The sequence below is a fragment of the Ranitomeya variabilis genome, chromosome 3, assembly GCF_051348905.1.
Source record: "Ranitomeya variabilis isolate aRanVar5 chromosome 3, aRanVar5.hap1, whole genome shotgun sequence".
Taxonomy (NCBI): Eukaryota; Metazoa; Chordata; class Amphibia; order Anura; family Dendrobatidae; genus Ranitomeya; species Ranitomeya variabilis.
The window spans coordinates 233,685,311-233,700,926 of record NC_135234.1 but is presented as its reverse complement, the minus strand read 5'-3'; the positions used below and the strand labels follow the sequence as shown (position 1 = coordinate 233,700,926).

Sequence of the window (15,616 nt, the reverse complement as noted above, 5' to 3'; positions counted from 1 at the left end):
GCAGGATTCACATGTAAGGAAATGGACAAGAGAGAAGAATACAGTTAAAGTTGATGCCTAGCTGACTAATTGTAAGCAAACACTGCCATCTGCTAGTCAAAGGTGAAAGTGAAAGTAAAGAAAGAATTACAGTGGTAGGAACCTATTAGTGGGAACTTATGCTCCCAGAGGAGGAAACTAAAGATGACACCAGGTCAAGTGATACCTGTGTCGCAGTTACTAATTATAAAAGACCTGGCTGGGCCGAGAAGAGGTAGTTGGCTTCAGAACCTATACGAGGACAGATCGCATGGCTGATAGGTGGGTCTACAGCCACAATCGCCACAGAAGGGGCCGAGAGTAATCAGATGCCGAAAAAGCCCTGAGCTGTGAGGAAGATCCATAAGCAGCGCCAGTAGAAGGTCCGCGCCCTGTGGGTGTGGGTTGGGGTTGTACTTCAGGGAACGGAGATGATCAGTGCGACGAGCACGTTGTATACCCAGTGACTCACATAACTATGACTTCCAGCCTAGCGGGAAACACTGGTGATCCCCATTAGGGCCAATGTAATGATTGGAGGTGTTTATAGAGCCTACGATCGGGGCGGGCGTAGTGCTGAGAGTGACCCCAGTGAAGTTGAGACATAAAAGCATTAATAGTAATTTAACTGCTAGATAACAAGAACAGTGTGTGTAATAGAATGTTGCATAGATATTGTATTTAGTTACATTGCTGTGTCATAATATACTTTATTGAGCCTGTTCCAGTAACCCTGTTTATGTAACCTCTGGCACTCAAAAAGTACAACTTGCTTTGTTTCAAAATAGAGGGTTTATTCACTACCGGTCATATTAACATCAGACAATCTCCAACGTTTCGGCTTTTTTTAGCCTTTTTCAAGGAAGTCTACAACAATAAACAATAATTGCTCAAAAAAATATAACATATACAGAGTACTCAGTAACTTATAGAAGTACCATGTAGTACCAGATGGTAGTGAAAGATCCCAGCAAAAAGTCACCAGAAATAAGTGGTTTGATGTATCAGAAATGCTATATAGGCATATAGAAAAAAAATACACAAAGTGAACACAATACCATATGAAACCTTGCGGAGGTCTCAAAAAACCAAAAATAAAAGATAAGAACAAGCAACACCGTGCCGCCATAGATGGCTATAAGAAGTAAGGGAAACCCCTATATACCGTAGATAGGAGCGCAACTGATACCTGTATCAAGACTGCATCTGTGAATAACTAAAGGGGAATCAGCCAATCCTGTCACAAGAAATAAGAGGAATCCCTCCAATGTAAGGCCGATATACATATAACAATAAATAAGCAGCCTGACGAGTAAATACCTTAGTCCATGTGCGTCCTTGGAAGACCGGTAAGTGTGCTGGCCTGCAGTGGTGAATGAGGCCGTAAAGTGGATATAAATGCAGCAAAGGCCGTAACGTCATATCCGGTCACCGCTATGTGCTGTGGTGAGTATAAGAAACGAAAGTAGGCGCATGCGCAGGGCGAACAAACAAACTAAGAAATGAATGGAGTCTCATATGTGACGCCAGTCACTATGGCCGGGCATATATATAAAAAGGCGCTGGATAAATGGAAATAATGTAGGAATCTTGTAAATGAAAATACACGCCAAATGTAGATATGGCCCTATAAAACTAAAAATAACCAGGGCTCTAAACGCTGGTTAATGGTAACCCACCTGAGCTTAGATACGCAGAGATAGAAAGAAAAGACACCCGTGCCGGTATATGACAGGAGCCACAGACTAGGAAAAAGAAAAAGAAAAAGAAGGAAAAATAAACTATACAGACATGGTATATAGACATAGATAAATATAAACCGTTTATAATTAATTACATATTCCCGTCAATATATAAATGAGAGAACGTGTCCCCTAGTAGAAAGACAGATTAAAATATCAGATTATTCAAATCATATGGGCATCTGAAAAAAACCAAGAAACATACAATTATAATACAATATATAATAGGGCAATATGTCCATACTGATAAACCTCAATGGGGAATTACCTCATATTCCCTATTCATACCCAAGGGAAACGTTGGAGATTGTCTGATGTTAATATGACCGGTAGTGAATAAACCCTCTATTTTGAAACAAAGCAAGTTGTACTTTTTGAGTGCCAGAGGTTACATGAACATTGTTGCATTGATTTTTTCCTCTGAGCACCATTTGACATTTGTTATAGAGTGCGCCTCTCTTGTCATAAATTCTGTTCCAGTAACCCGCCATATAGTGCTTACTTGTATATATATACTTCTAAATACATTTCCCTGCTGTGTTAGTCAAATAAATAGTGTTGGTTAAGTACCACTTAGGGATGAGTGAACCCGACCAGTCGGTGCGGTACTGTACCCCGAACACAAACTTTTTAATGTTTGTCCGGTTTCCCATTCGGGTTCGCCATGCTAATAAAGCTTGAAAGGCTGCAGCGTAGCCAATCAACAAGCTTTTAGACTGTGGGTACTGCTGGAGACATCACGGCAATTCCAAGTATCAGCACGGCTGACATTGGCTGGGCGCACCACGTGACCCGGCTTGTATAAAGGACGGGTCACAAGTGTCGCTACCTTTCTGCTCTTATTAGTTTAGGGACAGAACGCAGCTGGAGTGAGGGGCAAAAACTGACTGCGCATTCTACAAAAAAGTTGCTGTGTGTACTCTGCAACCTTGCCTGTAGGAGTTCTGTGCCAAAAGCCACTGTGTGTACTCTGCAACCCATATCTGTGGGAGCACTTGGTCAAAAGCCGCTCTGTGTACTCGGCCAATTCGCCTGTGTGAGTATTGTGTCAAAAGCCGCTGTGTGTACACTGTGCCTTCAAACCACTGTGTGTACTTTGCAACCCTGCCTGTGAGAGTACTGTGCCTTTAAGCTGCTTTTGTGTACTCTGCACCCCCCACCTGTAGGAGTTCTGTCCCTTTAACAACTGTGCGTACTTTGCACCCCCCGCTTGTGTGGGAGTATGGTTCCTTTAAGCCACTGTGTATACCCTGCACCCCCCACCTATGGGAGTACTGTTCCATAAGCCGCTGTGTGTACCCTGCACTCCCCCGCCTGTGGTAGTGCTGTTCCCTTAAGTAACTGTATGGACTATGCACCCCCATTTGTAGGAGTATGGTTCCTTTTAGCTGCAGTGTGTACTCTGCACACCCCCGTCTGAGGGAATACTATTTCTTTAAGCCGCTGTGTGTACTCTGCACCTCCCGCCTGTGGGAGTACTGTGCCTTTAAGCTGCTGTGTGAACTCAGCAACCGTGCCTGTGGGAGTGCTATTCCTTTAATGCGCTGTGTGTACTCTGCAACACCATCTGTGGGAGTACTGTGCCTTTAATTAACTGTGTACTCTGAAAACCCACTTGTAGGAGTACTATGCCTTTAAGCCACTGTGTGGATTCTGCTCACCCCTGCCTGTGAGAGTACTGTTCCTTTAAGCTGCTGTGTGTTTTCTTGTAGTGTTGCAAATAAATAATTGCATCTGCCATTGCATTGCCATCTACTCTTCTGCTATCTCTCTTGAGTAGTGTGCAGAAAAACCACTTCCAAAAATGAGGAGCGCATCAAATAGGGGACGTGGCCGTGGTGGTGCTGGTGTACCTGCTGCTGATGGTGTGGTGTAGCTGCTGCAGGGAGAGGAAGCGATAATTCTGTACCTGCTATGTGCCCAAAAACAACACCTTGCTCTAGTGCACGCAGGCAACAGGATGTTATGGGTCCTTTCGTAGGCCCGAATACCGCTGCATGAATGGTGAGGCCACAAGATATTGAAAAGGTGTTAGACTGGATGGCTGACAGTGCCTCCAGTTCTTTTGCATTATTTCCACCTATCCCACTGCAGAAAGTGCAGAGTTGGCACCTGAGAACCATGATCATCCAGATGTCACCTCACCCCCTTGCAAATCAGCCAAGCAGTCTGAGCATCTAGTCATGCAGCAGGCTCTTCTGCTTTTTGTTGACTACGCTGGCTGGGGTTCCATTGCCCATCCACCTGGCTCTGCCCAGAAGTGGAAAAGACTGTCACACACAGTGTAGGAAAGACCAAGTGCAACACAAAGGGATGAGAGGAAGGGAACCCAACACTAGGGAAGGGTGGAGTGGAGACCCCTAAGCAGCTCTAAAGTCATGCTGTCTGCCCTAAACGTCCCTATATAGGTTCTGCACCTATCGCCGTGTAAGAAGATGAACCAGGCCGGGGGTACTTCTCTTGCGCCATTTCCTGAACTGTCAGGACTGTCACTATTGTTGCACGGGGGAGAGCTTTCTGGCCCGGACCGACCTTTGCACTTGTCAGCAGGGGGGCGGGTCAGGGATAAAAAAGGCTGCGCACGGGAAAAAGGCAGGAGTTCTGTCAGGAAGACAGAGCACGCAGCAGGGTGAGGTGCAGGCCTTGATGGCGGAGCATCTTGTGAGCATAGGTCCACATAGCACAATGCCTGTAACAGTGTCCACTGCTCGCAGACATCAGACGGCTACTTGCCTGAGGGCCTCCGTTCCGGCAAGTGACTCACACATGAGACCAGTGACTGCTGCTAGCCCAGAACTGGTGACTGAGCCAGAGCATACCGACTCCTTACCCGCATACATCACGGAGCAGAGCTACGCTCCAGCGATACCGCATATAGAACTGAGACCAGTACGAAGAAACCACGGGTACGGGAACCCGTCTAGTACAGCAAAGACTCTCTGTCTGCATCGAGCAACTGGACCTCTGTCTATCCAGGACGACCCCGAGACATCACGTGCCGCTGTTGTCGGTGCCATCGTTGGAGACCGAGACGCTGCAATCAAGAAGCCGACAGACTGATAAGTTTTACTCTTCTTCCCCCTTTTGAACATTCGCCTAGCACCTGTTTACCCTGTTCACCCCTCCAGTTTCCATATTATTATATCCTTTGCCTCCCATACCCATTTTCTTCCTGCATGGAGTTATAGCTGATAATAAATTTGTTAACTCTTGATCTGCCTCCTGTCCATTACAACATCCCGATCTCTGCAACTCTACAGCCAAACAGGAAACTAATTCCTGCCTGACCCTGGCGGTAAGCCCTACATAGAGAATGATTGGTGAGCACTAGTCGATTCCCACTATCACTAGACAAACAAGGGAACACTTATCTTGAGTAGACTCAGAGATGTAACACAGAAGTTCTTCAGCAACACCAAAGAGGAAGATAGCCGACTGTTATATACAGGTCTGGCAAAAATTAAGAGACATACCAAAGACATACTGATAGGGAATTTAGATTGTGAGCCCCATTGGGGACAGCAATGACAATGTGTGCAAACTGTAAAGCGCTGCGGAATGTTAGCGCTATATAAAAATATAGATTATTATTATTATTATTATTATTAATAAGAGACCACTGCAAAATGTTTAGTTTGTCTGATTTTTCTCTTTATAGGTATATTTTTGAGTAAAATGTAAATTGTTCTTTTATTCTATAAACTTCTGACAACATGTCTACGAATTTTCAAACAATAAATTTTTTTTTTTTCTGACAAAGAAAAATTGGTCAAAATAAAAAAAAAAACAGTGCTTTCAGACCTCAAATAATGCAAAGAAAACAAGTTCATAATCATTTAGAAACATCAATACTAACGTTTTAACTCAGGAGGAGTTCAGAATCTATATTTTGTGAAATAACCATGATTTTTAATCACAGCTTTCATGCGTCTTGGCATGCTTTCCACCAGTCTTTTACACTGCTTCTGGCACAAAAATGTAAGCAGTTCTTCTTTGTTTGATGGCTTGTGAATATCCATCATCCTCCTGATTACATTCTGGAGGTTTTCAATGGGGTTCAGGTCTGGAGATTGGACTGCCCATGACAGGATTTTGATGTGGTGGTCTCTTAATTTTTGCCAGAGCTGCATATCTCCAAGCCTCAACAGGGGGAAATGGAAATATCACTGGCAACTCCCCGCAGCAGGCTGGGAGTCTATAAACACCAAGGTCCAGGTGTGTCAATTAGAGCTGGAGAAAGGTTGCCACTGGGTCAAAGAGTCAGAAGGGTTAAGAAGGCATCTGCAAGGCCAAACACAGAGACAATCTGCAGATAGATGCAGTGCAACTGTCTGCAGCTTCTGTCACACCCATAACAGAGACTGAGTGAACTGATGTCCAACACTTGTTATGTTGGAGGATGAGTATATGGGAGGGCAAGTGCACAAAGTCAGTGGACCACTGCAGTACATGTCAGATGGTGACGAAACTCATTTGACAACTACAGCGTCTTTCTACAGTGTGCAGACCGGCAAGGAGGGCAGGGTTGAGGAGTCAGTGGAAGATAATGCGAGGAATAAGGAGGTCCTAGACCCCACATGGAGCGTAAGCCATCCTAGTGGCATGCCCAGTTCAAAGGAAGAGGAGGTGGCCACACTGTCCAGCAGCTCAGCAAAAGAGGGAGCAGGATGCAAAGGGACAGCCGGCGGCCCCTAGCCAGTATGTTGGCTGCTACTGCCCACCGTGCCACTAAAATTAGCACTTAAGTGATCACCCATAGAGTGGGTGAGAGGGTCCTCACCGTATCCCCTCTTGCAGAGCCGGACACTGTCATGTGTATTAGCAGGACCTGCGGTGATGTCACGCTTATATGATCATCACATAGTCCTAGTTAAATACCTGGACATGAGAGTCAGTCTGGGTGGTATATTGGGAAAGGAAGCAATCTCACGTGGCTCCAGGAGGAGCAGAGAACATTGCCAGATGTCTGCAGGTAGAACCTGCAGAGAAATTATTCTGATGAACTTTGTTTTGTTTTCAGTTAAGCCAGGAAGGCTCTGCTTTTGTTTTCCTCAACGCTTCATTGTTATATACTGTCTTTAATAAACCAGCAGGTGTTTGACAATCAAAGTGTTCCTGTGTCTACCAGGAGGAGCAGCTAGGTGTGTCGACTCCTCACAAGACATACTGTGACTGGAGTCACAGGTAAGGGTCGCTGTATGTTCTCCCCAGGATGCGCATGGAGGCGTATTGAGGCCATAGGGGTGCATTGCAGTCACAGGCGTAGCTGTGATTGCAATTGTGAAGCAGTGACCGATGTCACAGGTAGGGGCGCTGTGTGTTCCATCCCAGGATGTGTACAGAGGAGTATGGAGGCTGGAGGCTATTAGAGTGCATTGCAGTCACAGGCATAGCTGTGATTGCAATGCAGACTAAAAATAAGTGTTAGTCTTGGGCATGCTAGTGTCCAAAGCAGATTTAGAGAAAACCTGCTCTGGGTTTTGTATTTTGAAACAGACTGCAGGACGATAGTTGTGCAGTCCATTTTATTCCATTATTTCCATGTGGCTGAAGGCCACAGATCCCAGTTAAAATCCCTGCAGTAAAGGGTATGGGTGTGTCAGTGTCAGGGCCAGAGTCAGTTGGTGCTTGATAGTGTGCAGAACAGTTGGCGTTGCAGAGCTCCATCTGTGTAAGGCAACACAGGCCATCGGAGCCAAAATGGCCAAGGCAGCTGAATAGCCTGGCACCCACAGCTTACACAGCAGTGCAGTCACCCACAGTAACTGGTCTCGGAGGTGGACTTGTGCCCAGAGGTGAACCAGAGGTAGACTGTCCTGTGCCCAAAGGAGGACTTGCTTGTGTAACAGCTGCAAACTGAGGGATATCACGTGCTGTGAAAAAGTTGTAAAGAGACATTGACATGGCGGTGCAGTCGCCCACTGCAACATGTCATGAAAGTAGACCAGCATGTGTAGTGATTGTGTAACCCAGAGTATATATGCCCGGCTGCTATCCAGAGGATACTGAGTACTATGTAGTGCTATGAATAGGACATTTGGAATATGCACTGGTGTGAACTGAACATTAATTGTTATGCACTTGTGTGAATTGGACATTTAATGCTGTGACACAACGCATTAAAGAGACTTTGTGTTGAAACTTTGTTGGGTCACGGCCTACTCACTGCATAAGTGTGCTACTGTTGCACCACATATGGCTGGAGAATGCAGAGCAGTGTGAACTGAGGCATACCACAAAGCATGCTGCAGGTCAGTGAGCAAGCCGACATCGCTACAGCTTAAGTCTATTGGAGAAATGGAGGCTCTTTTGAAGGAGTTGGTCCTCATGCAGCAGCAGCATGAGAACCAAAGACAAAACACATGCAGTCATAGAATCCCATAAAATTAAATTTTTATTGATAGTACTTCATAAAAACCATAACAGAGAAACCAGACAGCGTGTAGTGAGACTGGTAGATGACAAACAGAGGCCAGTAGCAACATGAAAGAAATAATAGTCACTCAAGGTATATAGTGACCCCTAACGTTCGACCAGGCTCAACACAGGATAAGAATAGCAAGCAACATGTCATAGAGATAGTATATATCCAATGTCAAATAAGCCACAATAGCAAGTGCTTTAGAACTCCCATATAGTTGGTAAAATCATATGGCTACAGACATGAAGTGAGCAAAGTAGTAAGCATATCACCTGGACTGGAGGACCTGAGCCAACGCAGGGGACACCGGACCACCCCGACGCGCGTTTCGGTGCGTGTACCTTCCTCAGGGGGCGCTTGGTCCAAGCGCCCCCTGAGGAAGGTACACGCACCGAAACGCGCGTCGGGGTGGTCCGGTGTCCCCTGCGTTGGCTCAGGTCCTCCAGTCCAGGTGATATGCTTACTACTTTGCTCACTTCATGTCTGTAGCCATATGATTTTACCAACTATATGGGAGTTCTAAAGCACTTGCTATTGTGGCTTATTTGATATTGGATATATACTATCTCTATGACATGTTGCTTGCTATTCTTATCCTGTGGTGAGCCTGGGCGAACGTTAGGGGTCACTATATACCTTGGGTGACTATTATTTCTTTCATGTTGCTACTGGCATCTGTTTGTCATCTACCAGTCTCACTACACGCTGTCTGGTTTCTCTGTTATGGTTTTTATGAAGTACTATCAATAAAAATTTAATTTTATGGGATTCTATGACTACATGTGTTTTGTCTTTGGTTCTCAGTTTTCTGGCAGTTGTCCTATGTCCATGCATGGGTGGCGTATCTATGTGGGTATATACCACTAATAAATGTGTGATGTTCATACTCCACCAATGATGTTTTTTGGAACTCTGCAGTTCAGCAGCAGCATGAGCAAGAGGCGCTGCAGTGGCAGCAGCAGCAGGAGCAAGACGCGCTGCTGTTCCAGCAGCAGCAGCAAAGACGCTGCAGAAGCGAGAGGCGTGGCAGTTGCATTTCCAGTGGCAGCAGGAAGAAGTGCTGCAGTTCAAGCAGCAGCAAGAGCTACAGTTACAGCAGCAACCAGACGATCAGCGGTGTAAAGAAGAGGCCCCTAAGGTGAGGGGCGATCAGATGGGGTACCAGTGGTCCTTTCTAGAGTCTCGTCCCTCCAGCTCTCAGGAGAATGGCTTATTGCAGTTGGTGGAGGAATGGCTCCAGCCTGAGTTTTTGACCCCAAGCGAGATGGTAGAGAGAATGGTGGTCGACCGGCTGGTGAGGGCTCTGCTGGCCGACATGAAGCATTGGGTGGGGCAAAGGGACCTGGGCACCCTGGACATGCTGTTAGGATTGATTGAGTGGTATACAGCCTCTCAGGACTTTGTGCCGGAGCATGGGAAAAGTCCACAAACCACTGTTGGGGTTAACCAGGACCATGCCCATGATGAGGGGGTAACCCGAAGTGAGGGTGACTAGGGGTGCTTTTCACCTGGAGCGGCTCCAAGGTGTAGGCGTGCTGCAGTAATTGAGTGTTGGCGATGCCAAGAGGCCCTGGCATATTGCTGCCAACTGTTCCCTGATATCTGAGCCCATGGACTGCGGGTATACTCACCGTGTATCTATGTATGCCCAGCCAGTCTGTACCACCACTACAGGCCCTGCCAGTACCGAACCCCAGCTGTGCAAGGTACTCATTAATGGGTGCCAAACGGATGCTCTCCTGGACTCAGGGAGCGTACTGACTCTGGTATGTGGGTCCCTTGTTGCCGGGGACAAACCCAAAGGGTGGAAAGTGGAGGTGATGGGTATCCATGGGGAAATCCATGAGTATCCGACGGCAAAGGTTAATTTTTCAACACCATGTGGGGACTGTAAACATGTGGTGGGATTGGTGAAGACCCTTCCATATTGGACTGTGTTGGGAAGAGACTTGCCCCTGTTCTGGTCCATATGGGAGAACAAGGGTAACCCTTTCGTGATAAATGTGTTCCGGGTGCAGAACCCGAAGGTTCCGAGTCAGGGATACCTGCCATAGGAGTCGCCAACCTAGGGACAGAGTGTAACTCCGATAGGTTCCCCCTAGAGGTACTGGCAGGAGAGGCTGTGGATGTTGTTCCAGGCACAGGACCCAAAGATCCCAAGTCAGAGATATCTGCCATAGGGTTTGCCAACCTAGGGACAGAGTGTAACCCCAATAGGTTCCCCCTAGAGGTTGTGGCTGGAGAGGTTATGGAAACCCCACTGAACTCTGAGCTGGAAATTGCCCCCGAGTAAGTTTGGGACAGCTCAGTTCCAGGGTCCCACGCAGAGACACAGGAATAAAAACCACACGTATAAAAAGGACGCCGGGAAGAACCGTGAGTGTGTTTTTGTGGAGGCAACTAGGGACGTACACAACAAGATGTCAGATATAAAATACTGTCTGTATAGTGTCTTGTGCTTGGGTGCAAGGAAACACAGAAGACACAGGCTTGCTTAAGTAGTTCTTGTATTACTTCATACAAGTAAGGGTTAACACAGTTGCAGGCAGGATACAAGACAGGTAGGAATAAACCTTGTCCATCTAGTCACAGAAACAGGTTAAAGGTTCTCTCTCTACTTCCCTTGCCAATGTTGATGGTAAGCTGAGAGATTCCTGAGTCCACACATGTCCAAGGATCTGAAGCAGAAGGTGGTTAGGATAATAAGTCCATGTCTTCCAGGAGCAAGGTGTCAGGTACATTGCAGACTTGATTCTGAAGCACTGATTAAACAGCTGATGCTGCTTTTAAAGGGCAAGTGGCAGAGAACAGGGCGGAAACATTGAAACTGAGAACTCCATGCTGGTTAAGGGCAAAGTAGATACAGCAGAACAGAAAGCAAAATGGCCGACAGGAAAAACTAGGTTCTACTAAAAATAACAGCAGATATAGCCAATTGTCTTAAACCTTACACAAGAGGAACTCTCTGGCACCGGCCAAGGATGTGGTCGGGGTCATGGAAAAAGGGATATAGTTCTCGTTTGATAGCAGTGTCAGGAGGCTCAGGTTTAGGTGTGACGTAATACAGAGGTATGCCCGGAGGTGCTGGGGTGGCCCATGGTGTTTCAGCGTAAAATAGTCACCGAGGCACGGGTAATGGTTTGGAGGAAATGATACCAAGGGCCCGAAGGCAGGTACTTAGGTAATAGGATGAGCTGCGGGGTCAGTGAACCCAAAATAAATAAGGTCGAGACCACCCGAAACTGTCCCAAATCTATGATTAATCAGGAAAGTGGACGTGTCATCTGCCAAAGAGAATGGGGTGGTGGGTGGTCCCATAAAGAAGTATGAGGGAGAAACGCAAAGGGGAGGGATGTGTGCATCAACCAATGGTTTTGGTCCTTACTTTGGTTTCTCAGTACTGTGTCGGGCGGAGGTGTCACAGGGTCATGCGGATGCCCTGTCACATGCCCATGTAGGGTGACAAGTGGTTTGAACAGAGTGGGGGATTGGTGAGGCAGTGACCGGTGTCACAGATAGGGGTCGCTGTATGTTCTCTGCAGGATGCGCACGGAGGCGTATTGAGGCCATAGGGGTGCATTGCAATCAAAAGCATAGCTGTGATTGCAATTGTGAGGCAGTGACTGATGTCACAGGTAGGGGCGCTATGTGTTCCCCCCAGGATGTGCACGGAGGCGTATGGAGGCTATGAGAGTGCATTGCAGTTACAGGCATAGCTGTGATTGCAATGCAGACTAAAAATAAGTGTTAGTCTTGGGCATGCTAGTGTCCAAGGCAGATTTAGGGAACACCTGCTCTGGGTTTTGTATTTTGAAACAGACTGCAGGATTATAGTCGTGTAGTCCATTTCATTCCAGGCCCGGGTTTTCCATGTGGTTGAAGGTCACAGATCCCAGTTAAAATCTCTGCAGTAAAGGGTATGGGTGTGTCAGTGTCAGGGCCAGAGTCAGTTGGTGCTTCATAGTGTGCAGAGCAATCGGCGTTGCAGAGCTCCACCTGTGTGAGGCAACACAGGCCAACGGAGCCAAATTGGCCAAGGCAGCTGAATAGCCTTGGCACCCACAGCTTACACAGCGGTGCAGTCGCCCACGGTAACTGGTCTCGGAGGTGGACAATCTTGTGCCTGGAGGTGAATTGGAGGTAGACTGTCCTGTGCCCGAAGGAGGACTAGCATGTGTAACGGCTGCAAACTGAGGGATATCGTGTACTGTGGAAAACCTGTGAGTAAAGAGACATTGACATGGTGGTGCAGTCGCTCACGACAACCTGTCATGAAGGTAGACCAGCATGTGTAGTGACTGTGTAACCCAGAGTATATGTGCCCGGCGGCTATCTGGAGGATACTGGGTACTACGTAGTGCTATGAATTGGACATTAAGGACACATTAATTAACATTAAAAAGACTTTGTGTTGAAACTTTATTGGGTCACTGCCTCCTCACTGCATAAGTATGCTACCGTTGCACTACAATACACACACACATACATATTACACATGCATAAACATACACACATACAAACTGTACATACATACAGTATATACACATGAAGACATACAAACACACATATATACTAAACTTCTATGATATCAGCCGTGGAGGAGGTCCGTGGGAGAAGGAGGAACATCTGAGCAGCAGACAGAGAGTCCCTGTCAGGGGTGGGATCCTGACAGAGGCCTAGCGGGATAGAAAGCTACGGAGCTGCGCCTGCCCCACATGCGGCAGCATCCTAAGAAAGGACACTGTAATAATTATAGGGGATAACTCAGGAGACTCTTTGCGTGGAACAAGACAACTACAGGACACAGTTTTATAAGTGGTAAAGTCTATATTATCACACGGTGATTCAAACAGGTGCAGAGAGAAACTCAAATCCACAACACTTGGTGCAAATAATAAACACAGCTTAGCAGTCTATAGGAAACTTCAGATGAAAATGCAATGAAGCAGAAAGTCTATGAAGCACAGTTATTCTTGAGGATACTTGACACGAATAAATCCTTGTCTTAGTCCAGGCACAGATAGATATGCTTATAGGCAGTTCAAATCATATCTTAGCTCAACCAGGGAGGTCTGGGTAATAGTCTCAGGTTATTGCAAAGCAGAAACAGCTTACATGTCCAGCAAATGCAGATGGAAGTAAACACGAACAGCAGATGAAGGAGGATTACTGGAAACTTGTGTATGCAGCAGGAACTCAGAGCAGAGTAGCAGGATCACCCCACAGGTTCACAGGAGCAGGGAGTAATCAGAGGTCAGGAGCTGGATGCAAGGCAGAATACTCTAGCACAGACTGAAGGCTGGGGTGGAGTTTTATAGCAGGAGACACAGTGCACATGAGACCAAAGACGCCATCTTGAAAAAGGGCAGTAATGCACAAAAGGTAAAAAATGTTCAGAGTCCTGACATTACTCCCTCCTTAGAAGCGGCCTCAGGACGATCCTGGACCTAGTTTCTCAGGGAATCTCTGATGAAAACGAGAAATCTTCTGTTGGGCATTGATGTTTTCCACAGGTTGCCAAGAGTCTTCCTCAGGGGGATATCCCTGCCATCTTATCAGATATTGGAGCCAATTCCTGCGAATCCTGGAATCAATAATTTCCTCCACCACAAATTGTTCTTGCCCATCAATCATCACAGGCTGCGGAGGTGGCACAACACGTCCCTGGAAGGTATTAGGAGATACAGGCTTTAGTAAAGATACATGAAAAACTGGGTGTACCTTCATTGTCCTAGGCAGCTTCAGCCGGCAGGCCACAGAGCTCACAATACCGTTGATCTTGAAAGGGCCAATGAATTTCTGTCCAAGTTTTTGTGAAGGAACGTTTAACTTCAGATTCTTAGTTGCTAACCACACGGAATCTCCTACCTTGAACATGGGTGCAGGTTTACGGAATCTATCAGCCGATCTCTTATAACGTTCTTGAGCTGTGGTCAGGGATTCCTTTAGAACCTCCAGATTCTGTCTCATCGCAGTCAGCCTTTCCTCCACTGCCGGAACCGGAGAATTAATTGGAGACCTAGGTAAAATACACGGATGATAACCCAGATTGGCAAAGAAAGGTGTAAATTTAGTGGAGGCGCTCTGAGAATTATTATATGAAAATTCGGCTAACGGCAACAACTCCAACCAATCATCCTGGAGATGGCTGACATAACATCTTAGATATTGTTCCAGCGTCTGGTTGGTACGCTCAGTCTGACCATTTGTCTGGGGATGGTAAGCAGAAGAGAGACAGACATTAATTTTGAGTGCAGAGCAAAACCCCTTCCAGAATCTTGAAGTGAACTGTACTCCACGGTCAGAGATGATCTCATCCGGAACCCCGTGCAACCGAAAGACATTCTGTATAACCAAGTTCACTGTATCTTTAGCTGAGGGGAGGCCGCTGCACGGAGCAAAATGAGCAGCTTTAGTCAGGCGATCAGCTACCACCATGATTGTATTCATGCCCCCCGATGTAGGCAGCTCCACAATAAAGTCCATTGATATAGACCCCCAAGGGCGGGACGGAACAGGTAATGGTTGTAGAAGACCCGTAGGTGCCACATGAGGAGTCTTGTAACGGGCACATACCTCGCAAGAGAGAACATAGTCCTTGGTATCCTTCAGGCAAGTTGGCCACCAGAAGAATCGGCTCAGGAACTCTTGTGTCTTCTGTACCCCCCTGTGACCAGCCAACTTGGAGTCATGTACCAACTTGAGGATCTGCAGACGGACGACCTCCGGGACGTAGATACGTCGATCTCTGAACCACATGCCACCCTTAAAAACAAGATTAATATCCACAGGTGGGTTGGCCATGAAATACATCACCTTCATAGGCCTCCCTGCACTCCTTCCACAAGTCCTGATCGTGGATAACTCCGATGAAATTGGCATCAGATAGAATGGTCTTGGACGAGGCTCCAGGTACGGAATCCGCAGCATGGATTCGGGATAAATCATCAGCCTTCACATTACGAGAACCTGGACGGTACGAGATAACAAAGTTAAATTGATTTAAAAATAAGTTCCAACTGGCCTGACGAGGAGAAAGACATCTAGCGGATCTGAGGAACTCTAGATTGCGATGGTCAGTTAGCACTATGATCTGTTGTGCAGCTCCTTGCAGATGATGCCTCCATTCTTTGAAAGCCGCAATAATAGCCAGCAATTCCTTGTCTCCCACATCGTAATTCTTCTCTGCTGAGGTTAGTCTACGGGAATAGAAAGCACAAGGATGTAGCAGACACTTCTCTCCAGTTCTTTGGGAGAGAATAGCCCCCAAAGCATTATCAGAAGCGTCCACCTCCACAATGAAAAGAAGTGTTGGATCTGGGTGTATCAACAGCAGTGCTGATGTGAAACAGACTTTAAGCTGATCAAAAGCTTCTTGAGCCTGTGATGACCACTTAAAGGGCTTTTCCTTCTTTGTCAAGGAAGTAATGGGACG

General features: G+C 46.7%; 1 long non-coding RNA gene across 1 annotated transcript; it reads right to left on the bottom strand.

Annotated features, from left to right (window-relative positions):
- Window positions 1-13,718: 13,718 nt before the first annotated feature.
- On the bottom strand, window positions 13,719-14,809 carry LOC143818105 (uncharacterized). The gene is made up of 3 exons (XR_013224316.1): window positions 14,758-14,809; window positions 14,050-14,555; window positions 13,719-13,845 (listed from the first exon to the last, which is right to left on the bottom strand). It is a non-coding gene; the product is annotated as an uncharacterized LOC143818105 (long non-coding RNA).
- Between the last annotated feature and the right edge of the window lie 807 nt (window positions 14,810-15,616).